Here is a 26,495-nt window from a genome sequence, read left to right on the forward strand (position 1 = left end):
TGCATAAGCAAGAATTCTCAGGACATGAGGATTTAACACTCAGGCAAGGGCCCCAGAAAATAGAGCTATCTCAGCACTCTAGAAGAATGAAGAAAGAAATGTCCCATGTTGAGCAACAGACATAGCTGAGTTGCCATGACAGAATAAAGAGGCTACAGGAAGAGAGAAAGCTGGATAGAATAAATTACGTGAGTCCAGAAAACCTACCAGAGGAGAGGTTTTCAGGAGGAGCCAGAATACATACCATTCGCCAGGGCCATCCAAACTGCATTGATGAGCGGCATCGGCAACACAACAGGTTAAGTGGTAGCGCTCTTCCGTAAGGCTGAGTTGATGACAAGGGAGGCAGTAACAAACTTGGAATTGTTAATCTATGGATCTCAAAATAACAGGAGTGACCTCCAATGTCAGAAAAGCAGCTAAGGTTCATGTGACCTAAAGGTGGTGGTAAAGATAGTGAGCATAGTGTTCCAAAGGGCAAAAGAGACAGGCAGCCAGCTTGGGTGCTGTTAACGTCTTACAGCAAGAAAATGGCACGCATGGCGGAGCAGAAAGAGAACAGTAGTCACTCCAGTAAAAAGTCATAATTCTCTACTCAGTTTCTGGAACTGTGTCTATTTGAAGATCCATAGCTCATTTATTGGTGAAGAGCCAGATAGCTAGAACAAAGGGTTTTTTGCAACAATGCAGTCAGTACATATGACAAGGATTTCTTCAGTTCTTCCGCAGAGAGACATATGGCCTTTTCCTTAGGTGACAGTAAATTAAGGAGAGAGCTACAGTTTGATTCTGAAGGCTGTCTGCTGGCAGAATTCCCTTAAGAGGCTAATTAGCTATGGCCCACCCATATTATAGAGGGTAATCCGTTTTACTCAAAGTTTACCGATTTAAAGGTTAATCTCATCTAAAAAATACCCTCACAGAAACATCTAGAATAATATTTGACCAAATATCTGGTTGCCGTGGCCTAACTAAATTGATACAGAAAAGTAACTATTCCTTTATGTAATATTTTTTCTCTCTTCATTTTCTCCTTCCTCTTCTCTCTGTTCTCTTCTTTCTCCTTCTCCTTCTTCTTAATATCCTTATGCCTTTGTTTGTGTAGAAAGGAGATTAAGAGGTAATAACCAAGAAAGATACATGCAAACACTAATCAACTGCATTCTTATGGTAACCTATAAAGATCAAACTGTGAGAAATCATGATTATTATAAAATAGTGTTATTAATCATGACACAGAGGTTTTGTGTGAAATGAATATTTTGATTTTATATTTTTCACATGCTGATTCTTAATTTACTTCCCAATTAACTTACAAAGTTTTTCAGTTTTTGACGGCAACGATGATTTTTTTTTAAAAAAGTGTTACTCATAGTTTTCCTGACAGCAATATGCAAGAAAAATGCTATGTTTGATAAGTCTGAAACTTACTTAAAAGATTGCAATCTTTACTTCTGTGTTCTCTGTTAAATGTCAGCTATGTTTGGCCATTTACTTAGAGCTAAAATGAGTAGTCAGTTAACCTGATAAGATATAATTCACAGTGCATTTTTCAAGATGATCTGAGGGAGAGTCAGGTGAGGTCCCCAAAGCAAGTTGTGCATTCCATCCTGTTGTTTCATATACTGAGAACTGTTGTTTCGTGAAGAAAAATTCAATCTACGCTTTTTATTATTTAGTTTTCTTGTTATGTAAAGACATGCAATAATATTTAGAAAGGGCTAATTTCTACTTCATGCACTTCTTTGGAAAAGAAGAAGTATGGAATGACAAAACCCTAAACTTTTAGCTAGTTGGCATAACTTACTGATGGGAAAATCTTGATACATTCATTTAACTAAGAAGTATTTTTTGTGTATACTAACTATATCAGGTCAGGCACTGTGCTATACAATGAAATTATTATGGTAAATATAAGGTACATTGTGTGCTTCCTCTTAAAGCTTGTAGACTATGGGAAAGAGATAGAAATAAAAATGTCAAAACCATTATTATAGAATGGGAAGTACGGGGTGTTATTCCCTGGGCCCCTAATTAAGAGTCAGGGAGCTTGATTTATTCAAGTATAGTGGAATATTTAGAAGACAGGAAGAAGTATTCCTGTATCAATTGGTAGAGCAGTCACTAGTATTTTTGTGTCTAGGAGAAAATGCAAACTATCTTTTGGATTACCATTCTTTTTCAGACTTTTCCATGGCCTGGCCCCTTCTCAGTGATGCTGACTGAAAGGGATTAGGGATCTTTTTGCCCCAGAAAAAGTTACAACAGTGGTGGCAATAGCTAGAACAGATAGTGTTGCATCCTGTTGCAGATACTCCTTGAGAGGAGGGGATGATGTTATCACAGATTATGAACCTGGTATCTTCTCTTTGGACGAAAAACATGATTAGAACCTCTTTCTAGATTGTCCAGAATGAAGTCCACTCACATTAAAGGCTCCAAAGACCTCAGAGGGGAACTCACGAGGAAGCAAGAGGGCCTCTTTATTTGAGATCCAGAAATATCTCCAGGACCTGTTGGTTTGTCTAGATTATTCCTCTGTGGTTATGTTTTGAGTCTTTGCAGCACCAGCCACCCAGGCACAGTGGCAGACCCCCAAAACAGAGACTGGATGTGACTGTGCATAAGAGTTCTAGCCTTGGACAATAAGCGTGAGCCTTTGTGGGACCCTAGAGAATCTTTCCAGGAATATGACTCACTGGATGAATCATCAAAATAGAGACCAAGATTCACTAGAGTGTGCTAGACATTTTTTTTCCAGTTAAGGTTTATTGGAACTCTGTGGTCTAATTTACAATGCTCCAATCTTCCAGCAGTCAAGGAAAATTTTTGCAACTGATATTTTTGTAATTTGGAGCTTCCGGCAAAGGGAGGCAGCTTCCATCCAGACGTGCCCCTTGGGGTTTTGGACTCCCTGGGGTTTTAATGACCCTGACATAACTAGTCGGTACGTTGCTTTTATTTTTTGTTTTGTTTCTGTTGTTTTGGTTGTTGTTTTGTTTTGAAGACAAGGTGTTAGAAACCACAAACACTTTTTTGTTTAATTTTTGTTGAAAGAGGGTAAGATTTAACTGGGTTGGAGATATACACTATCCATTGGGGTGGGAAAAATTACTTTAAAGTTTTTTAATATAATGTATATAGATATACATATGTATAGATATATAGACACATACATACTACTGTATTTGAGGGAGATCTGATTATTGTTATAGTAACCTCTAAATACCTGATCAAGTATTTCAAAATGATTTGCTCAGTGGTCTGTTTAAAATTGTAATTTGAGTTTTTCTTTATAATGAAAATTCCCTGTAAATATTTCCCCTATGTCTGTATTTAGAAAGTGTTATTTCTGAAAATTAATTATACACGAGTAGACCTGTATGTTTATGTTACCTGAAAGATTGATTATAGTAGGTCTATCTATACATTAGACTAAGCATTGAGGGGATGAATATCCTTGTCTGAAGTTTCCAAATCACATCAAAGAAATAGAGCAAAAAATATATATGTAATTAACAATGATACAAAAATATTGGTCACTTTTTACATTTCATAAAGAATCATGGCTACAGATGATTTTAAAGTATTATTACTATTTTTAATTTCAGGCAGTTTTTTTTTTTTATTGGAGTATAGTTAATTTACAGTGTTGTGTGAGTTACAAGTGTAGCAAAGTAACATTTTTTTTGTAATACAGTTTATTACAAAATATTGAGTATCGTTCTTTGTACTATACATAGGTCCTTGTTGTTTATCTATCTTATATATATATAGTAGTATGTATATGTTACTCCCAACTTCATAATTTATTCCTCCCCCCCACATTTCCCCTTTGGTAACCATAAGTTTGTTTTCCCCTTTGGTAACCATAAGTTTGTTTTCTTTATCTGTGAGTTGGTTTCTGTTTGGTAAATAAGTTCATGTGTATCATTTTTTCTTTTTTTAAGTTCCACACTCTAGTAATATCATATGGTATTTGTCTTTCTCTGTCTGACTTAACTTCACTTAGTATGATTAACTCTAGTTCCATCCATGTTGCTGAAAATGGCATTATTTCATCTTTTTCATGTCTGAGTAGTGTTCCGTTTTATATATATATATATATATATATATATATATATACACACATATATATATACATATATACATATATACGTATATACATATACATATATATATACATATATACATATATACACACATATATATTTATATATATATATATATATATATATATATATATATACACACACACATATATATATATACCACATCTTCTTTGTCCATTCATCTGTCGATAGATATTCAGGCTGCTTCCATGTCCTGGCTATTGTAAATAGTGCTGCAGTGAACACTGGGGTGCATGCATCTTTTTGAATTATGGTTTTCTCTAGATATGTGCTCAGAAGTGGGATTGCTGGATCATATGGTAGTTCTATTTTTAGTTGTTTAAGGAACCTCCATACTGTTCTGCATAGTGGCTGTACCATTTTACATTCCCACCAACCGTGTAAGAGGGTTCCCTTTTCTCCACGCCCTCTCCAGCATTTATTGTTTGTAGACCTTTTGATTATGGCCATTCTCACTGGTGCGAGGTGGTTCCTCATTGTAGTTTTGATTTACCTTTCTCTAATAATGAGCGATTTGAGCATCCTTTCATGTGCCTGTTGGCCATCTCTATGTCTTCTTGGGAGAAATGTCTATTTAGATCTCCTGCAATTTTTTTCATTGAGTTTTTCTTTTTATATTGAGCTGTGTGAGCTGTTTGTATATTTTAGAGTTTAATCCCTCATGGGTTACATCGTTTGCAAATATTTTCTCCCATTCTGTAGGCTTTTTTCGTTTTGTTTATGGTTTCCTTTGCTGCGCAAAAGATTTTCAGTTTAACTAAGTCCCATTTGTTAATTTTTGTTTCCATTTTCATTGCTCTAGGAGGTGGTTCCAAAAAGATTTTGCTACAATTTATGTCAAAGTGTCTTCTGCCTATGTTTTCCTCTAGGAGTTTTATAGTATCCACTCTTACATTTAGGTCTTTAACTCATTTTAAGATTATTTTTGCGTATGATGTTAAAGAATGTTCAATTTCATTCTTTTACATGTAGCTGTCCAGTTTTCCCAGCACCAGTTATTGAAGAGGCTGTCTTTTCTCTACTGCGTATTCTTGCCTTTGTTGTCATAGATTAATTGACCATAGGTGGTTGGGTCTACTTCGGGGCTCTCTTTCCTGTTCCATTGATCTATATTTCTGTTTTGTGCCAGTACCATGTTGTTTTCATGACTGTAACTTTGTAGTATGGTCTGAAGTCAGGAAGTCTGTTACCTCCAGCTCCGTTTTTCTTTCTTAAAGTTGGTGTGGCTAATAGGGGTCTTTGTGTTTTCATACAAATTAAAAAATTTTTTGTTCTAGTTCTGTGAAAAATGCCATTGGTCATTTGATAGGGATTGCGTCGAATCTGTGGATTGTCTTGGGTTATATGATCATTTTAACAATATTGATTCTTCCAGTCCAAGAACATGGTATATCATCCAACTGTTTGTGTCATGTTTAATTTCTTTAATCAGCATCTTATGGTGTTCAGAGTACAGTTCTTTTGTCTCCTTAGGTAAGTTTGTTCTTAGGTATTTTATTTCTTTTGATGTGATGGTAAATAGGATTGTTTCCTTAATTTTTCTTTCTGATCTTTTGTTGGCTTTAAGTGGGCTTTAAGGCCTCAGTTCCCCCCTATACTCCTGGTCCAACCACACACCTGGGGGGGCCTTCAGGCAGATTTTTTTAAAGCTATTTGAATGTATATTCAAGGGCAGCAACAAATCTCTCATCCTTGGATTTAATACATCTTTTTATTGCATTATAGATGAATTTACTTTACAAGATAGTTACTTACCTTTGCTCTGATAGATTCACCAGTTCTTTTATAATAAGTTTGGTTCAGCTCAGCATCTAAATTCTACAAAATTAGTCTTGCTCATTTCCATTTAGATGAGCGCCTGATTAAAGTACAATGGCACTCTGACTTCTTAATATAAACCTTTACATTTTTTTATAGGAAAGTTTTACACAGTTTAACACAATAAAATTTGATGCCATTCAAGCACTATATATTTGTCTTAGTTCATGTTTTCATTATGATGTGCTTGAGTTCTAAGGTTTGTGTAAGTGTATAAAGATTTCTAGTAACATTTTCCCCAGAATAGTATTTTAATTTTTATAAGGAACTTGAAAATTAATAGTTAGTATATGAGGAGAAACATGTGAAGAATAAAGAGGTGAATAAAGATGAAAAATTAAAAATTGAGGATAATAATGAGGATGTGAACTAAAACACTGGCTGCATTGTCTTCTATGAATAATTTTCCAGACTTTACTGAGTATATCCATGTTTTCTCATTCTTCTCAAACATTGGAAGGGCTTTCTTTCTTTTAAATCTCTCAGTAATTATTCTTGTTATCCTCTACTAGTGACTTATGAAAGAAATTTCTCCTGCCGTTACTTGATTTTCTCTGTTTCCTTAATCTCTTCCTGTGTATTGGATCATCACATCAACATTCAAATATGCTCTAGAATCTCTTACCTCAAATAGAAAAAAAAAAAAAAAGACAGTAAAAATATTAGTTAGATCTCTGAAATAAATGTCTGGTCCAGAAAATAACTTAATGATATGAATTCTGGCACAGACATCACCTTCTTAAGTCCAGAGAAATGTCTTTCTTTTATTTTTTCCTCCTCTAACACATTACTGTGCATTGTCTTATTGGAACAAGCTACTAAATCTCTCCAACCCTTCAACGTGTCATTGAATTCATATTCTGCAACTTCCTGTCCCAATAATGTTAATCTCACCATTTCTTTTATCCCTTGTTTGATTATCTAGAAAGTAAAGATAATATCTGTAGCAGACATAAGTGGTTGCCTACCTCACTTTCAATCTCCCTACTTGGTTATTTTGTTCATGTTTTTAATTCTCTCCCATAGGACTCACTGTTAAATCCTGCGTACTCTAAGCTGATCATTAAAATCTTATTCTCTTTGCCAGTGATAGATGTAGGGTTGATTACGAAACTTTGATCCTACCCTAAAGATAAAAAATATATTTTAATCATGGTTAAATTTGTATTCATCTTCATTTACATTTGGAGAAGTCTGCTGGAAAGAGTCTGGGGAAAGTTTCCCCTTTAAAAAAGAAAACTCACACAAGAAGAGTTACCCACATTTTCTACTACACGTTCTCATGCTTACACACAGAGTCATAACCATTTTACTCTCATGAAGGGAGGAAGGCTGAGAACAAAGGTGCTGAGGAGGGCAGGTCAGAAAATAACGAAAAGAGCTGGGTTCTTGATGACATCATTCAGCCACTGAATTAAACAACCCTGGGGGTGCCTGACCTTTAGAGTCTTTGCTATATGAGGTAATAAATTTTTCTTACTGAATTGGGATTTTCTATTTTTTTCAGGCAAAAGAATCTTATATAGTGTAGTACTTACCCACAAGTCTGGTGAGATGATTTAATAAGTTAATTCACATATACCACATAGCAGAGAGCTTGGGACATAAAATACTTAAAAATGGAAATTATTACAATTGAATTTTCCCCTCTTCCTCTCCTTCTTCTCCTTCTTCTTCTCATAGTATTAGTATTAGTAATAATTAGTACTGTTTTATTTTACGATTTCATGCGGTCTAAGTAAATTTAATTTCCCCAATAGCAGTACCATGCATCTTTATGAAAGAAAACAAGAAACACTATCAAGCAATTAGATAAACACATAACATTTTCTGTAGTTTAAGAATCATCTTTTGGCTTACAAGATTTTCAAATGTAGGGGATTTTAAATGCCTCCTCCGTTCTTCATTACCTGCTGAGTTATCCATGACCTAAATATATGCCTCATCCTTATATTTTTACCATTAGACTCATATGCCTCCTTCAGGGGTGATGCATTCTACTCAATAATGACAGATAATGATATAAAATTTAAGCAAATAGTAATGTTATAAATGGACCTTAATCATTTCAAATCTTATGTTTCTCACTCAGAAAGGACCAAGCTTTCCAAAATAGTAGTGGACCAGATGGAAGAAATGTAATATTCAAAGGCAAATCTATATACGTTACTTCAGATATATCAAGTAAAGGTAAAAATGGATATTTGTTTCTGAAGAGAGATGAAACACCTTGCTAATTTTCATTAAGTACTTAGTCTTAATGAATTTCACTTAAATCATACGTAATTTTTAAATAGATCTTTATTGGAGTATAGTTGCTTCACAATGCTGTGTTAGTTTCTGCTGTACAACAAAGTGAATCAGCCATATGCATACACGTGTCCCCATATCCCTCTTGAGCCTCCCTCCCATCCTCCCTATCCCACCCCTCTAGGTCATCGCAAAGCACCGAGCTGATCTCCCTGTGCTGTGCTGCTTCTTCCCACTAGCAAACTGTTTTACATTTGGTAGTGTATGTATGTCAATGCTACTCTCAGTTTGCCCCAGCTTTCCCTTCCACCCCAATATCCTCAAGTCCATTCTCTATGTCTACATCTTTATTCCTGCCCTGCCACTAGGTTCATCAGTACCATTTTTTTTTTTTTAGATTGCATATATGGAATCTATTCCATATATGCGTTAGCATACGTATTTGTTTTTCTTTTTCTGACTTACTTCACTCTGTATGACAGACTCTAGGTCCATCCACCTCACTACAAATAACTCAGTTTCGTTTCTTTTTATGACTGAGTAATACGCCATTGTCTATAGGTGCCACATCTTCTTTATCCATCTAGGTTAGTTCTATGTCCTGGTTATTGTAAATAGTGCTGCAGTGAACACTGTGGTACATGTCTCTTTTTTGAATTATGCTTTTCTCAGGGTATATGCCCAGTAGTGGGATTGCTGGGTCATATGGTAGTTCTATTTTTAGTTTTTTAAGGAACCTCCACACTGTTCTCCATAGTTGTATCAACTTACATTCCCACCAACAGTGCAGGAGGGTTCCCTTTTCACCACACCCTTTCCAGCATTTATTGTTTCTAGATTTTTTGATAATGGCCATTCTGACCGGTGTGAGGTATCACCTCACTGTAGTTTTGACTTGCATTTCTCTAATAATTAGTGATGTTGAGCATCTTTTCGTGTGCCTCTTGGCCATCTGTATGTCTTCTGGGACCTAATTAAACTTAAAAGCTTTTGCACAGCAAAGGAAACCATAAATAAGATGAAAAGACAACCCTCAGAATGGGAGAAAATATTTGCCAATGAAACAATAGATAAAGGATCAATCTCCTAAATATACAAACAGCTCGTGCAGCTCAATATCAAAAAAAACAAACAATCCAATTAAAAAATGGGCGGAAGACGTAAATAGACATTTCACCAAAGACATAAGTAATTTTTTGATCGACTTGAATGCCGGCTTTATATTCAGAGTGGTCAAGTTCAAATAATTTTTGGGAGAACTGAGCACACATGCAACAAAATGTGAGGACATTAATCGAAATTTAAGGACTATAAACTTTCCAAATAACTCTAACATAAAATCAGTGAAAAAATTTAAGCAATATATAATACTGACATAACTGTTGCTTCAGTCTTCTTGTAAATTAAATAGAAATAACACCGATAAGTAAATTTTCTTATATGGGTTTAATAAAAAATGGTTCTTGAAAACTAAAAAAGAGAAAAATTAAGTACATAATTACATTGGAGTCAAAGTACATTTTATTGTTGTTGTTGTGATAACAGTTGCTAATTTTCAACAATACAGGAATTGTTGCCTAACTATAGTTTTCTTTGTTCCAAATAGATTTTTCAAAGTAAAAATATGACATAAATTTTGCCCATAAGATGATTAGACAAAACTGGCATTGGGATGGAAAGTCATGTGTTTCAAGACCCTTCACACCAAGAGATATTTAGGCATTATTACTTAGATTAATTGAGCTTTTATTAAAGCTAATTTTCTAGTATTCACACTTCAAAATACAGATGGAAATAAAATATATAGTTCTCAGTTTGGCAGGAGTGTACTATACAATTTATAATAAAGTTGATTTATATTAATTGCTAGAAAATTTATGGGCAACAGATTTATTTTAATGGAGTCATTTATGGTCCTAATTTGTTTTATTGATATTAGGATCCGGACATCTTGCTGTTTTAAAAAGATACTCAAGCACAGGGAGATCAGCTCCGTGCTTTGTGACCACCTAGAGGGGTGGGATAGGGACGGGGGAAGGGAGAGGCAAGAGGGAGGGCATCTGGGGCTATATGTATATGTATAGCTGATTCACTTTGATATACAGCAGAAACTAACACAACACTGTAAAGGAATTATACTCCAATAAAGATGTTAAAAAAAAAAAGTTAACAAACAGCAAATTAAAAATGGATGATTTTTTTAATCCATTTACAATTAATTAAATAGTACATTTTGTTTTCTTTTCTTTTTTCTCCTTATGATTGTTGTTTTTCATTGTCGCCCCTATGTCCTTATGCTAATAAATAAAGTTGGTTTCTGCTAAATACAGTATTGAAAATCAAGAAGGAAATACACTATTCTCTTATTCTCCTTTAATTTGAAAATATGTGTATTGGCACCACTATACTGCTTTCAGTTAACGTTAATTTGTGTGTACTTTACATTTTTTTATCAGTCTTGCTAAGGGTTTCTCTTAGTTTCCTGTTGCTGCTGTACCAAATTAACACAATCTTAGTGACTTAAAACACCACAAATTGATTATTTTACAGTTCTGGAGATCACAGTTCAAAATAGGTCTAACTAAGCTACAGTTAAAATGTTTACAGGACCCCATTCCTTCTGCACATTCTGGGAATCCAGTTTCTTGCCTTTCTCAGCTTCTAGAGGCTCTCCCCAATCCTCAGCTACTGGCCCCCTTCCATACTTACAGCCTGAAATGAAATCATTCTCACTTTGCTTCCACTGTCACATCTCCTTTTCTGACTCCGACACTTCTGCTTCCCTCGTCTACTCTTTTTCAAAATAAGGACCTTTGTGATTACACTGGCTCACCAGGGTAATTCAGGAAACGCTATGGAGATCCTGACTTAACTGCATCTGCAATGTCTCTTTGCCATGTAAGGGAACATATTCCCAGGTTCTGGGAAATAACACTTATACAACTTGGGAGGGGGTATTATTCTACTACTACAGAGTTTATCAATTTTATTAAACTTTCAAAGATTAACGCTTATGGCTTTGTTATTTTTCTCTATTTTATATCTTTGATCTTTGTTCTCATCATTCTACTTTTTATCCTTCTTCTTCCTCTGGGTTTTAAATTTCCCCTTTTCCTTTTTAGAATCTTGAGATGGAGGCTTAGCTGATTGATTTTTTAAACTTTCATATTTAAATGATAAAGTATAGCCAAAGACTGTTTTGCCTCAATCATACAAGTTTTGATAAGGTACATTTCTATTTCCATACTGTCAATAATATATTTTAAATTCCCATTGCATTTTTTTAAACAAGTGTTCATTTAGACACGTACTGCTAATTCTCAAACACATAAGATTATCTCATTATTCTTCGCGAAAGCATTTATTCATTTATGTATGTTCACAGAACATATGATCCTTTGTGACTTATTGAGACTTGTTTTATAGCCCCAAAGACTATGTATTTTAGCTGCCAGATGTAGTATTCTATAAATTTCTGTTAGGTAAGTTAGATAACAATATAGTTTAAAACTTTTATATCTAGAAGAGATACAGCAGAGGAGAAGGGGTTGAGAGGTGGGCAAAATGGGTAAAAGGGATCGACTCTGTGGTGATGGATGATAACTATTTGAAATAGCTGTGGTTCATTGTATATTGTATACATTGTATATTTTTCTGTAACTCCTGTTAATTCTGTCAGTGTTTTAAATGTATGTTGCTTTGTGTTATTACTGGTTATTTTCTAAATTCAGCTTTTTAATCTTTACCTTTTCAAAGTGACTTAAATTATGCCAATTAGCCATTATTGTAAGTAAAATACCATGTATTGTTGTTTTGTCCTTTGTACTTTAGTTGTCACTCATTCTCCTTCTATTATGTGTTATGTATCCACAGTGTAGTTTTTTCTTTAAAGAGTTAGTAACTATTTAATATATTTTATAAATATTATTTTATAGTTAAATTCACAATTTCCCTTTCCGGTGCTCTTCGTTTCTTCCTGCAGATACGTACATCAGTAAATTTGTGCTCATTTTTGTTTGTTTGTTTTGGTTTGGTTTGGTTTTCTTTGTCTTATCTGAAGAGCTATCAACAGTATTCCTTGCAGTCTGGTTCAGCTAGCAACAAATTCTGCCTGTTCTTGTTTATTTGAAAATTTCATTATTTAACCTTAATTTTGGGACAAAATTATTAGTAGAGATAAAGTTTGGGGGTTACACATTTTTCCTATAATTTCATTAAATATATGATTTTATTATCTCTGGCTTCACTTGTTTCTGATGATGTTAGCTCTCATTCTTCTTATTGTTGTGCCAGAATATAATGTATCTTTTTATTTTCTGGTTAAATATTATTTTCATTTATGATGTTTGACTATGATGTGACTTTCTTTGAATGTATTCTATTTGTGTCTTGCAGAATTTTTTAAAAATAAGTTTTTGTTTTTAGAAAACATTTTAGATTTATAGAAAAATTGAAAGGGTAATACAGACAGTTCCCATATACCCAGCCCCGAGTTACATTCTGCACCCATCCTGGATTCCCCTGACCTCTTAAATGATTTTTTAAAATTTGTTTATATTAATATTTACTATTTGAGCTGTAAAGCTCTATGGAATTTTACAAATGCTTAGTGTCATGTATCTGCAATGAAAGTATACAGCATTGTTTTGAAACTCTGAACATATTCCCTGTGTTTCATCATCATTTCTAGCCCTTCTTTAATCTACTGGCCATTACTGATTTACCATGCCTATAGGTTCTGTCATTTCCAGATGTCATATAAGTGGAATAATTCAGTATGTAGACTTTTGCTACTGGCTTCTTTCATTTTACCCTATACATTTAATATTCATCCATATCCTTTCATGGCATTTTAGTTCATTTATTTTTCTTCATTGAAGAATATTGCACTGTTTGAATGTACCACACTTTGTTTATCCATTCATCTATTTCTCTCTTGATTGTCTTTGTCCCTTGTGAAATACCAGTTGACTGCATTTCTGTGCCTCTCCTTCTGGGCTGTTTCTATGGTTTAATTGATCTATGTGTCTATTCTTGAGCCAATATCATGCTCTCTTGATTACTGTAGCTTTATAGTAATTCTTGAAATCAGGAATTGTTAGCACTACAGCTATGCTGTTAATCTTCTATTATTGTTTTGGCTGTTTTAGGTCTTTCTCCTTTCCACATTAACTTGATATTAGTGTGTCAATATCAAGAAAAGAGCTCACTGGAATTTTGATTGGAATTGCATGGAATATATAGATACAGTTAAGAAGAATAAACATCTTAATAATATTGATTTTTCCAGTCAGTATACACAGAATAACTCTTGATTTGTTTAATCTTTGGTTTCTTTTATCAGCATTTTATAGTTTTGCACATATAGTTCCTATACATATTTTGTTAGATTTATATTTAAGTACTTCATTTTTATGGTACAATATATATGGTATGTTTTTTTTTTGTTTTTAATATTAACTAGAAATTTATTTTATTTATTTTTGGCTGTGGTGGGTTTTTGTTTCTGTGCGAGGGCTTTCTCTAGTTGCGGCAAGCGGGGGCCACTCTTCATCGCGGTGCGCGGGCCTCTCACTGTCGCGGCCTCTCTTGTTGCAGGGCACAGGCTCCAGACGCGCAGGCTCAGTAGTTGTGGCTCACGGGCCCAGTTGCTCCGCGGCACGCGGGATCTTCCCAGACCAGGGCTCGAACCCGTGTCCCCTGCATTGGCAGGCAGATTCTCAACCACTGCACCACCAGGGAAGCCCAACATGGTATGTTTTAATTTCAAATTTCATTGACATATTAAATGTATGTGTGTTTATGTTTATATGTACGGTATATATACAAAATACATATATATGTATGTATAGCATATACACAAAAATATATACTAAACCATGAATCCTGTGACCTTGTTATGGTCCTTTATTATTTCCATAATTTTCCAAAATTATATTTTTCTGCAGAGACAGTCATGTCATCTGCAAGTATAGACAGCTTTATTTAATCCTTTCCAAGCCAAATACTTTCTCTTTGTTTTTTTTTTTTCTTGTTTTAAAGTACTAGCTAAAAATCTCAGTAAAACGGAGAGTAGGAAGAGTAAAAGAGAATATCTTTCCTTTTTTCTGGATTTTAGTGAGAAAGTTTTCCACTTCTTAACATGATATATAAATATTTTTATGTCACGTAATGCTTGTGTCTGGTTTTGGTATTATGGTAATGCTGACCTCATAGAATGAGTTTCCTCAGCTTCTGTTTTCTGGAAGAGATTGTGGTAATTGGCACCCTTTCTTTTGATTTGGTAAAATTCACCGGTGACTATCTGAACTGAAGGTTTCTTTTTTGGAAGGTTTTTGATTATTGATACAATTTTTTTTTTAATAGATATGGGCCTGATCAGATTACCTGTCTCTCCTTGTGTAAGTTTTAAGCATTTGTGTCTGTGAAGAAATCATTCTGTTTCATCTAAATTATAGAGTTCTGCTTGTTGTTCTTTACTGCCTTTTTAACATTCATGAAACAGGTCAGGATGACGTCTCTTTAATTTCTGATACTGGTAATTATTTTTTCTTTTCTTTTCTTTTTCTGTTAACCTGGCTAGAGGTTTATCAGTTTTGCTGGTCTTTTCAAAGAAGTTTTTGGTTTCATTGATTTTCTCTACTAAAGTTTTCAGTTTCAATAACTTATGCTCACATATGTATTATTTCTTTTTACTTTCTGTTTACACTAATATTAAATTGTTCTTCATTCTCTAGTTTCCTGAGGTGGAGCTCAGATTACTGATTATAGATCTTTCTTCTTTCTGAATATATGCACTTAATTTTCCTCTCAGCACTGCTTTCTCTGTATCTACAATTTTTTTAAAATTTTTAATTCTATATAATTGCTTTTTAAAATTCCTCTTGAGACTTTTCTCTGTGATCCACATGAGCTTGAGAAAAATGTATCTTTTATTGTTGTTGAGTGGAGTAGTCTATAAATGCCAATTATATTAGTTTGATTGCTATTACTGTCCAGGTCAAGTCTATCCTTACTGATTCTGTACCTACTTGATCTATCAGTTTTTGCTTCACATATATTGAAAGCTTGATGTCAGATTCCACAACTTTAGGAGTTTTATGTCTTTTTGGAGAATTGATACTTTTATTAATATGTAATGTCCCACCTTTTCCTTGGTATTTTTAATTAAAAAAAATTTTTTTTAACATCTTTATTGGAGTATAATTGCTCTACAATGTTGTGTTAGTTTCTGCTGTATAACAAAGTGAATCAGCTATATGTATACATATATCCCCGTATCTCCTCCCTCTTGCATCTCCCTCCCACCCTCCCTATCCCACCCCTCTAGGTGGTCACAAAGCACCGAGCTGATCTCCCTGTGCTATGCGGCTGCTTCCCACCAGCTATCTGTTTTACATTTGGTAGTGTATGTATGTCCATGACACTCTCTCACTTCGTCTCAGCTTACCCCCACTGGAATGGTTTTGACCCAGAAAGAATGTCACCAATAAACAGTCTCACTATGAAACAAGATAGAGAACAACCCCTCAGGGAGCTGACTGTAAGGCTGGAGGCAAGGCCCCTCCTACACTTTTCTTCACTCCCACATGGAGCAAAAGACTCAGTTATGTGTTTATTCCAAATCTTGTAAAGCAGCACTGGCTGTAGGGGCTAACCCTGCCCTTTGTTTCCAGGTGTCCCAAGCTGATTCTTAAATCAGCTTTGTTGAAATTAATATGCCTACTCCAAAGTTTTTAGTTTAGTATTAACTTCATATGCCTTTCTTATTCCCTTTACATTTTTTGAATTATTGGAATTTATTTTTAGAATAGTTTTGAGCTTGCAGAAAAATTGAGCAGAATGTTCAGAGTTCCCATATACTCCCCCTCCCACTCCTTCCCTTGCCCTCATTATTAACATCTTGCCTTGGTGTGGTAAGCATGTTAAAATTGAACCTACATTGATACATTGTTATAAAATAAAGTCAGTTATTTTAAGGGCTCACATTCTTTGTGATCTACAGTTCTGTGGGTTTTGTCAAAGGCATGATGTTATGTACCCACCATTACCACCACATCATGTGGAATAGTTTTACTGCCCTAAAAATCCTGCCTGCTCTAGCTGTTCATCCTTCCCTCCTCCCCTCCCCAATCCCTGGCAGATTGTTCTTTTTTTCACTGTGAATGTGATAAATTCCAGATTTTCTCCAAATATATTATGGCAGATTATACTCCAACACGTGGAAGGGAAGTATTATCACAGTAGTTTTTTTTCAAATATAATCAGACTGGGTTTATGCCTCTCCTACAAAGATTGATCATAATAAAGTATATTGTCTCTAACACTTGTTCACCTGAGTTTGGATTATATAAGAACTACTGAAATAGGCCACCAATCTTCCAACTCTTGTGCTAGAAAGAGCCTCTTTTTTTTTTTTTTTTTTTTTTTGTCGAAACCATACTAGCCTCTAATGAATTCAGCCAATTAAAGGAACTAAAGGTTTCTTTTCTCATTGTTCCTATGATCTATATACTCTGTGTGCCTACAAGATGCCAGTATTAAGAGTTCATTCCTTGCATATTCTCTGTCCATCACCACTGCCCTATGCTATGAGGAAGTGCTTCTTCTCCACCCCTCACTTGGGTTACAGAAGGATTAGTCTGTATAACCACTTACTCTAGGCTAAGTGAGGTCTTTGAGTGCCTCATAAGGCCTCTTTAGCCATAGTTCTTGATGCTCTGGACTTATTGGCATGTTCATAGGAGTTTTTGTGGAAATGTAGTTACCTGGAAGTGCTGAGGTGTCTGTTCGCTTGTTTGAAACTTGAGTAACGTAAACACCTTGTTCTTCTGCTTAATCCCCAAGGATTGACATGGGGATGGTTCAATTTCTCCCTTTAGTATATTCAGTAGACTAACGCAGCAATGTGCTGTGTTCTCCTTCAATAGTCCTTGTTGCTCCCATTTACTACCCACATGGTAAGAAAGCTGTCCTACATGTTTATCTCAAACTTACATGGAGAAATTTGAGAAGAGTCAATTAGTAGAACCATCCATAATGCCAACTACTAGTAAGGGTCTATAGAGGCAAACATAGATACATATATCCATATCTGTCTGTCTGTCTATCTATCTATCTATCTATCTATATCTCCTCTGGAAATTTTTTTCCGTGATACATTAGTTGGTGGGAACGAATTTTTCATAGAATATGTAAAGGCCATTCTGTGTGTACATGTTTGTATATATTTCATAATTTTCCATGTATATGTAGATAGAAATCTACACACCAAAGTTCTACTTCATTTATGTAATTATTAAGGTTATTTTTATAATGAAATGTTAAGATTTCAAAGAATTTTTATCTCCTAATTTTCTCCCAAATATTAATTTAATTACATAGGGGAACATGTCATCTAAATTCCTAAATAGTTATATCAATATTGATGCTAATTTTCAACGCTTTTTTCATCAAGTGTATATATTAATAAGATGTGTGAAATTTTTTAATTCTAGTGATAGCTTTAGGTATAGATTTTTTTTTGATTTCTATGTGTGTGGTGTGTTTTATTATATATTAGTCTCTTAAATCAAATAGAAAACAAAAAGTGGAGCTACAAACCAAAGTTACAACAGTATTAGCTTTTCTCATCGCCCGTCTATCTACTTTTGCCAGAGGTCTTTATTTCTTCATAAGGCTTTGAGCTACTGTGCAGGGTCCTTGACTCCAACCTGAAGAACTCCCTGTGGCAGGCGGGTCTGGTGGTTAAGAACTCTCTCAACTCTTGATTAACTGGGAATGTTTTGATTTCTCCCTCATTTTCGAAGGAAAGTTTTGCTAGATATAGGATTCTTGGTTGACGGTTTCTTTCCTTCAACACTTGAAGTACATTGAGCCATGCCATCTGGCCTCCGAGGCTCCTGATGAGAAATCTGCTCATGACCTTCCTGGCAAATCTTCTCTCAGCTTCATAGAACTTTCATAATGTACCTTATCGTGTCTTATGCAGCAGAACATTTTGTATAGTATCGTGAAGTCAGTTAAGTTGCAACATTATTTTGAGACCAGAATTTAAGGAAAAGGAATTGAATATTTCAAGTGTAGAGATTATGAGGTCTTTAAAATTATTACAGATTTTCAAACGAGAAATAAAAAGGCCACTGAAGTATCCTACAGATTTTAATTTATAACAAAGTGAATACCAATGTCTAATAACACACGTAAAGAAAAATTTCTTTGGGATCCTTTTTCCTAAGTGTAAAGGGGCCTTGAACTCAAGAAGTGAGAAAACCCCTGTGGTTTACCCCCAGCTGTGATGCGTCCATTTCTTGCTCTGACCTCAGAGTGCACCACTGTGATGTACTTCACAGAGCCCTGTAAAAGGGGCAGCTGGGCCCAGGTTTTTGGTCCTTAGAGCCCAGGAAGCTGCTTTTGGTGACCTGACGGCCTTGGACCTACAGTTAGCTTGTTTTTTCCTTGTTGCTGCCATTTTGTTGATTTGTTTTTCTCTTTTCTCTACTCTTTTTTATTTTTCTCATTTTTCTTTCTTCTTTGCCTTCTTCTCATTTTTCTCTCTTTATCATTTCTTTTAGTTTTAAATTTTTTCTTCTCCATTTTTTGGTGTTTCTTTTCCATTTCTTCTGCTTTCTTTTCTTCCTTTGTTCTTTTTCTCATTTGTATCTTAATTTTAGTTAGTATTGCTAGATTAGTACAGTTAGCATAGTCAGTACTGTTGGTATAGTTAGCATAGCTGGTGTAGTTAATACTTGATTAGCATAGTTAGTGTAGTTAGTGCTAGTTAGCGCCGTTGGTACAGTTAGCGTAGTTAGCGTTGTTAGTAGAGACAGCACACTTAGCACTGTTAGTACAGTTAGCATTGTTAGTTAGCGTAGTTAGCGTTGCTAGGTAGTGCTGTCAGTCAGTGTAGTTAGCAGGTCACCACGATGCAGGGCCTCACAGCCAACTCTGCTGACAAGGAGGCTCATATTGATGGCTTTGAGATCCTCCGCACCATTGGTGAAGGCACCTTCGGTAAAGTGAAGTTGGCGCGGCACATTCTGACCGGGACACAGGTGGCTCTCAAGGTGGTTAAGAAAAGGCGTCAGAGCGTCGCAAGTGTCCAGGCACTTTTCCGGGAAGTGTGCGGTATGAAGCTCCTGAATCACCCCAATATTGTAAAACTGCTGGGGGCGATTAACACAGAGGAGGCATTTATTCTGGTGATGGAGTACCTCAGTGGGGGGGACATGTACCACTATTTGAAGATCCATGGCCGTATGACAGAGGCGGAGGCCCGAGGCCCGTTCCGGCAGCTGCTCTCCGCCCTGCAGCACTGCCACCAGAGGGGCATCGTGCATCGGGACCTGAAGCCACTGAACCTCCTCTTTGATTCGAACATGAATATCAAACTTGCAGACTTTGGCCTCAGCAACAAGTGTGATGACTCTGGACAAATGGACACAATCTGCGGCACACCCCCTTACTGTGCCCCGGAAATCTTCCTGGGGCAGAGCTACAGCGGCCCTGCGGTGGACGTGTGGAGCCTGGGAGTAGTGCTCTACGCCATGGTAACTGGGTCCCGGCCCTTTGTGGGAAAAGACTTCCAGGAGCTGCGGAAGCAAGTCCTACAAGGGAAATACCACATCCCACCTTATCTGTCTTTGGAGATAAGGGATCTATTACAAAAAATGATTGCCCTCAACCCCAGTGACAGAGGCACCTTACCTGACCTCATGAGGCATGCTTGGTTAAACATGGGCCAGAAGGAGCCACTCCAGCCACCCTGTGAAGAGGACCTGAAGGTGACAACGGTGACGACTCCGGGCTTGACTTGCGACCAGATCCAGGATGCTGGAACAGGCAGTGTGAGCGCCGAGAAACCCCAGGTAGGGGCCTCCATCGTAACTGTGAGGCCCTTCTGTCGCGGGGACCTCAGCGGCAGTGAACTCGAGCCTTCTCCAAGCCCTGTGGTGTCCCCCCTGAAAAGCAGGTGGCTCTACCAGGGAGAAAACGTGCAGCTGCAGGAAGACCAGCAGGCGGGGCAGAAGACCGGTGAGTCTGCCTGTCCCCCACCCAGCCTGCAGTCGAGGACTGCCACCCCCAGCCCAGCCCCCCAGTGTGGCACTGGGACATCCCCCTCCACCAGCAGCAGGATTGGAGCCCCAGAGGGAACCAGCTGCCCCCCGGGTGTGTCCAACACTGGAGGGTCCTCCCACACTGGGCAGCCTGAGAGTGTGTCCTCATCCACTCCCTCTGGCCACAGCCAGAAAAAGCAAGGGGTGGCTAGGAGAATCTGGAACTTTGTTTTGAAACATCTTTGTTGCAAGCTGCCCAGCATGAGGCGTCATAATAAAGTGAGCCCATGTGAACCCCATGCATGACCGAGGCAGGAAGGTCAGGCCGCCACACTCCCTGGGGCCCGGTGCAGGGGAAGATGAGGGTGTTCTCTGCGCGGCCTTCAGAAGCATCGTATCCAAGACCCTGGCCAGCTCAGAGGATGGTCCGGAGCAGCCCGGGTGACCGAAGGCGAGGCCACCGTGGCTGCAGGTCTGCCCCTCAACCCCCACCTGGGTGAAACTTCAGAGACTGGACTGTCATTCCTGGGTCACGTCTCCCCTCCCCCACTCTTCTGTCTTCCGTGTTGGTGGGGGAGGGGGATAGTTCTTGTTCCAAGGACTCCTTGGTTCTTCCAATTCTAGTTAATAAACTTGATGCTCGGGCTTCCCTGGTGGCGCAGTGGTTGAGAATCTGCCCGCCAATGCAGGGGACACGGGTTCGAGCCCTGGTCTGGGAAGATCCCATGTGCCGCGGAGCAGCTGGGCCCGTGAGCCACAATTACTGAGCCTGTGCATCTGGAGCCTGTGCTCCGCAACAAGAGAGGCCGCGACAGTGAGAGGCCCGCGCACCGCGATGAAGAGTGGCCCCCGCTTGCCACAACTAGAGAAAGCCCTAGCACAGAAACTAAGACCCAACACAGCCATAAATAAATAAATAAATAAATACTTTAAAACAAAAAAAACTTGATGCTCCAGAAAGACGTATCACACCCTGCTTTGCATCTGCTGTGATGTATAGTGCTCAAGGAGACACCTAGAAAGACAGAAGCTGAGAGATTGGGGTGTGGATGCAAAAATAGAGTTACTAGGAATGGGAGAAGTACAATTTAAACTCAATTAGTGGGGCACACACTTCCACTCCAGCACAACGCAGTGCTTTACATGTTTACATGGCCCCAAGGTATTATAGGACACATTCCCATTAGCTCTGTTGCTTCTGGGCCGTGCTCAGGAACTAGGTCAATACAGATGCTCCTGGGTGGGGATCCAGCGTCCACGTTGCTCAGTTCCATCCTTTTCCATAAGCCCGAGCTCACCCCCAGCCTCCTCCCCACAAACAGGTGGAGGTCGGCTCACGACTCTCACAATCCTCAGGTTCTTCCAACCTGCTTTCATCCTTGGGGAAAACCAGCCCGTCGTTGGCTTGTCTTTCCCAAAGTTATCATCCTCTTTATTTCTAACGTGGAACACCTACCTCTTTATTCAATTTCAGATTTTATAAAATACTGGAAAAGTCTTTGGCTTTAAGCTGCTTTTTTCTGCTTTCCTACAACAAATGTCCATTGAGAAAGAAAACAGAAAGTCATTACCTAATTGAAATTGTAGGAGCAAATATATGTAGAAAAAATATATATACCTTAATACTGTCCCATTTGTATAGGTATTTCTGATCAGTGCCATTTGTATAGCTTCACTATTAATTGTCAATTCCTTTGGGGTAACCTGGAGTCCCTACTGAAATGCAAACATTCTCTGAGAAAACAGCACTGCTATTACCACTTAACTATGCTTTAAGGTAAATTAATTTGTCAGCTTTGTTGGTCTGGCCACTGACAGTCACTAGACTGCAGCTCGTTAAGATTGGTTATAAAATGTGTTTTGCTGGAGGGCGGGGGAGAGGAAGTTTCTGAGCCCAGTTGATATTCTCAGACGAATTCACAGTGTGGTCTTGGGGGCTGTTCCTGTCTCTGGAATAGAAGCGGCCAGAGAGTGAAGAATTACAAGAACATTTACTTCCTTCATTTCCTCTTTAGTTCTAAATACATCTCAATTTCCAAAAATAAAAGGCTATGTAATATATTTCCAGTTTTTCTTTATTAATAGGATCAGTAAATAATTAATAAAAGCAAATTAAAAGTGAACTTGTCACAAAGGGAACAATCCTTTGTCTGACATTAGTGAACAGCCTGGTTTTTAATATAAAATATTTTATAAAGGCAAATTATGCTGAGTTGCACTCAGGGTAATTAACTTTTCAGATGCAGTAGCTTTAAACTATTTATGTTGCTTGAAAATAATCACTTGTAAGCAATTTGTTTCAATTTTATAAACTAGGGCCAGTTATTATAGGTATTACAGAAGCAGTAATTGCTATTCAGCAGGGTGACGCTTTGCTCTGTCCTCTCAGCGACTCCTGGTTGGAGATACGGGGGCCCAGGACGACGGTAGGGAATTTGTAGCTGCTTTGCTTTTAACATCATTGTGTGAAGGCTGCAAGAGACTAGCTTATAAACTATGAGAGTCAGGCAAAGAGTTTGAACCTACACTATAAAATCCTGTAGTTCTACCCTCTTTACAATATCTGGCAAATCATTCATTTCACTAGGTTTATAGAGAGCCATTTAGTAAAATGAAATGGGTATCCTATGGGTAAAGATTTAATGTCTAGTGCAATCTAGGGCATTATAGTGCTACCTTCCAGCTCTTCTCTCCCAGTGTCTTATACTGGAGGTAGTGATGTGCACATATCTATTCATAGTTCCTCATTCCAATGAACTGTAAGGTCTTGAAATTGAAGGCATGACTTAGCAAAACTTTTTTCAAGGAGCAGGCACACAGCATATGAGTGCTGATTACATTTCATAGTTAAATTCGTTTTTTTTCCTAATATAAACATTGAATTTCTCCTTAGCTGTCATACTAAGAAGACCTTGCAACTCACAAGATTTGACAAATAACTCACCTCTTTGATTACATGTTTATTTGCATATTACTTTTTACCTGATATGAGAAAGAACACAGCTAAATACAGTTGTACTGGGAGTTTTGTACACATGTGGAGGGATGAAAGAGAAAGGGTGTCGCTAACAATGGATTCTGACAGCAAGAGGGAGGCAGGAGGTCCTTAAGGACAATCCCTATTATTAGTTAGTGGTGGAGCTGAGGGGGGTCTGTATTCCAGTGATGTTTGTTTTTGTTCTGTTTTTATCCTCATAATTGTGTATCTGAGCAGCAACCCCCTGATTGGTTTTGTATTGGTTATTAATTATTTACTAATTACTAATTATTAATACAACCTCTGTATATATTTTGTAAAATTTATCTATATTTTATAAAACATATTTTATGTTATTTATTAGATAAAACTTTTTGTAATCTTGTAAAAAACATTAGCAAGGGTTAAAATGATCATCCAATTTTTTTTCTCTATAGTAAATATAACAGGGACTTTTGGAAGAAAGAACCATTTTAATGTGTGTAATCTTCCTAAACTGTATATGTGGGAATCCATATGAAAATGCCAGGCTGGCCAAACTTACTAGATACATAAATACATACTCGTTAAAATGTTGAATGATGGTTCAAAATCATGGCTCAGTTTGGAACCATGACTAGAAAGAGCTAGGAGAATGGCAGTTAGATAAATACTTAGTATTTCTAAAGGGATGTGGGACACAGTACCTCTTAAACATGGCATGCCCAAGAGTCACATGAAAAGGAATTGTAGTAAAGGGGTTTTGACTTTTCAGTTCTCATTCAAGATTATAAACCAACTCTGGAATCATATGTGAACCATACCTAATCCTTGCTTGTTGCTCAACCTATTGTGTCTCACTCTGAGAAGCAGATTTCAGAGGGACAAAGGGAAAGAAGTTTGCAACACTAGGCCTATGAATTAAGCCCTGCTTAGTTCTCCTCTTTGATTTTACTGTGTACTGATATATAGTATACGTCAAAGCATTTTATATAATCTGCACACCAAATAATTCACACTGAAATGTAGTTATGGCACTAAAAATATCTTGCCAAAAGCCATTCTCCACAGAAGAGGAGTGAATGTGTGTTCCCAAACTTAACTTAAAGTGATAACCTTATAAAATCCTTTGAATATCGGATGTGACTGGTGTGTAAACTAGATAGTGTCCTATTCAAAGATGCTTCAGGGTGTTTCCTGAAATAGATGTACTTATTTGGATTGGCTGTATTTTCTGTCACTCCCTGTCTGAATTACAGGAAGCGCTTCATCGTTAGGTGACCTGATTTGACCCCAGTTCCTCTCCCACAACTTCTCTATATGGTAGCCAGAATTGTCATTAACAAACAGAAGTTCAGTCTTTCTAAATTAGCTCCCATTTCACTCTGAATATAAACCAAACTCTTCAAAATGACTTAAAAGCCCCACATGATTACCCCTCCCTTAGTTCTCAGACATCTCACATCACTGAGATGCAGCGGGAGCTCCGGTTCACCTTCTGCTTCTCCGGTGACACTAGCTTCATAGCTTTCTCCAAACATACCAGACAAGTTCCGCATTTAGGATTTTGCTCTGACTCTGAATGGGTCAATTTTCCCCAGATATCTTCATGGGTGAAGTCCCTCACTTCTTCAAATTTTTGGCTCAACTATCACCAAAAGGAGGTCTACCCATACCAGCCTAAGTAAAAGTATAATCCACCCCCAGGCCCCGCCTACAATTGAAAACCCTTTCCTTGTTCTTTCATTCCATAAGGCTCATTGCCTTTTAATGTAAAATATCATTTATGTGTCCATGTTTATCATTATCTGCTGCCCCATCGCTTCTAGAATATAAGCTCCACAAAGGCAGGCATCTTTGTTTGATTCACTAAAGTATCTTTGGAAAGTGAAATAAAACCTGGCTCATTGTGGGCCATCAATACATTTTTTTTTTTAAGTTGAATTAAGTGAAAAGGAGACAGGAACAAATCATGTTTTGGCCTACATGTAAATGATAGCATTAAATTGTCAATTGTCCTTGGAAACAATTGGAGAAAAGTTAGAAAATCTTTTTTTTCCCCCCTTTAAAAATCAGCAAATTGTATAGAATTGAGAATTTACCTTGGAGCAATTTAGAATCCATGTGTTGTTTGAATTTTGACTAAGCAATGTCTTTAAGTTCACCAAATTAATCAAGCAAACAAACCTGAGTCTAAATGCAGACTTCCTTACGAAGTACATATTAAATGACCTTACAAGTATAGGAGGGAACTGCTCCCAGGAGTGGGGTTGACCGGTGTCAGAAGCTAATAAAGGTTTGAATATTAAAATAAATAGAATTAAATTAAATTCAGCATTAATGATCATGAACAATGAAGTAAGTTTCCAATGCTATATATCAGAAAGACCTTCATAAGAAAAAATGTCATTTGATTAGTTTCAATAAGCTTTATTATGCTCAACAAATCAAGGGATGATCTACTTAATTTTTCATATTAAAAGTTTGTAATTTTCATCTAGTTTAATGTTCACAGGCTTTCAGAATTTTTGTTCACTTGATATTTTTTAATTAAATCCTTAGGTTGTGAAGTTTTTCCCTTAAAGTAAAATCTTCCTTGCATTTTACAAATAAAAGTTACCTGTTGCAATATTCAAATAACATATATTATGCCTCTGCTCCATCAGCATATTGACAGATTTGCTGCTGAGACATAATGGGTTGTTCTCTTGGTTAAGTCTTAAACTATACTGAGTATTACATATGAAAAACTGCAAGTAGTGATTTGATAGAATGTCCTCACCTTCTTTTTCCTGTCCTTTATGTTTCATTATGAGGAATTGAAATATAACCCTAAGCAAGACCCCGTTGCAAAATCATTCCTTTCCCTTTTGAGTAATGATTTTCTGGTAGTGAAAATGTGAAATAATGAAAAGGTTAGAATATGCTTTAATTCATTCTTGCAAAGGTTATGATTACATCATTATTTGGGTCAAAATCAAATCATTGCTTCCATTCTTCATATGTTAGACAGATTAGTGTCAGATAAGTACAGCATAGTATTTGTGTCAACACTTAAGGATAATATGTTATTGTAAACCTTTATTAATCTTAATGACTTTCAAATGTACCTCGTGCTTGAATATTTATTTCTTTAAATGTCAACTCACCTTTTAAGCTATTGCTCATGTAAAACAAAAAGCAATCTACCTAGACTCAGGAAATGTTTCTCATGTGGCTGTTTAAACATAGCAACCAGGATGTAAAGAGTTTGAAAATCAATTACATGCTTTCAGAATCTAA

The 26,495-nt window shown here is 36.9% G+C and overlaps 1 long non-coding RNA gene across 4 annotated transcripts in view; it reads left to right on the top strand.

Annotated features, from left to right (window-relative positions):
- The window catches only part of LOC309659105, a 442,553-nt gene that overhangs the window by 303,581 nt on the left and 112,477 nt on the right, over positions 1-26,495 (top strand). For 3 of the 4 annotated variants that reach the window (XR_014262598.1, XR_014262599.1, XR_014262600.1), the window contains exon 11: positions 13,800-13,954. This is a non-coding gene — a long non-coding RNA (uncharacterized lncRNA). Of the gene's footprint in view, positions 1-8,043; positions 8,143-13,799; positions 13,955-26,495 lie in introns of those variants that run through there. The other variant, XR_014262601.1, reaches the window with a different exon arrangement.

The sequence above is a fragment of the Balaenoptera physalus genome (assembly GCF_965194825.1).
Source record: "Balaenoptera physalus genome assembly, contig: SUPER_3_unloc_7, whole genome shotgun sequence".
NCBI lineage: Eukaryota > Metazoa > Chordata > Mammalia > Artiodactyla > Balaenopteridae > Balaenoptera > Balaenoptera physalus.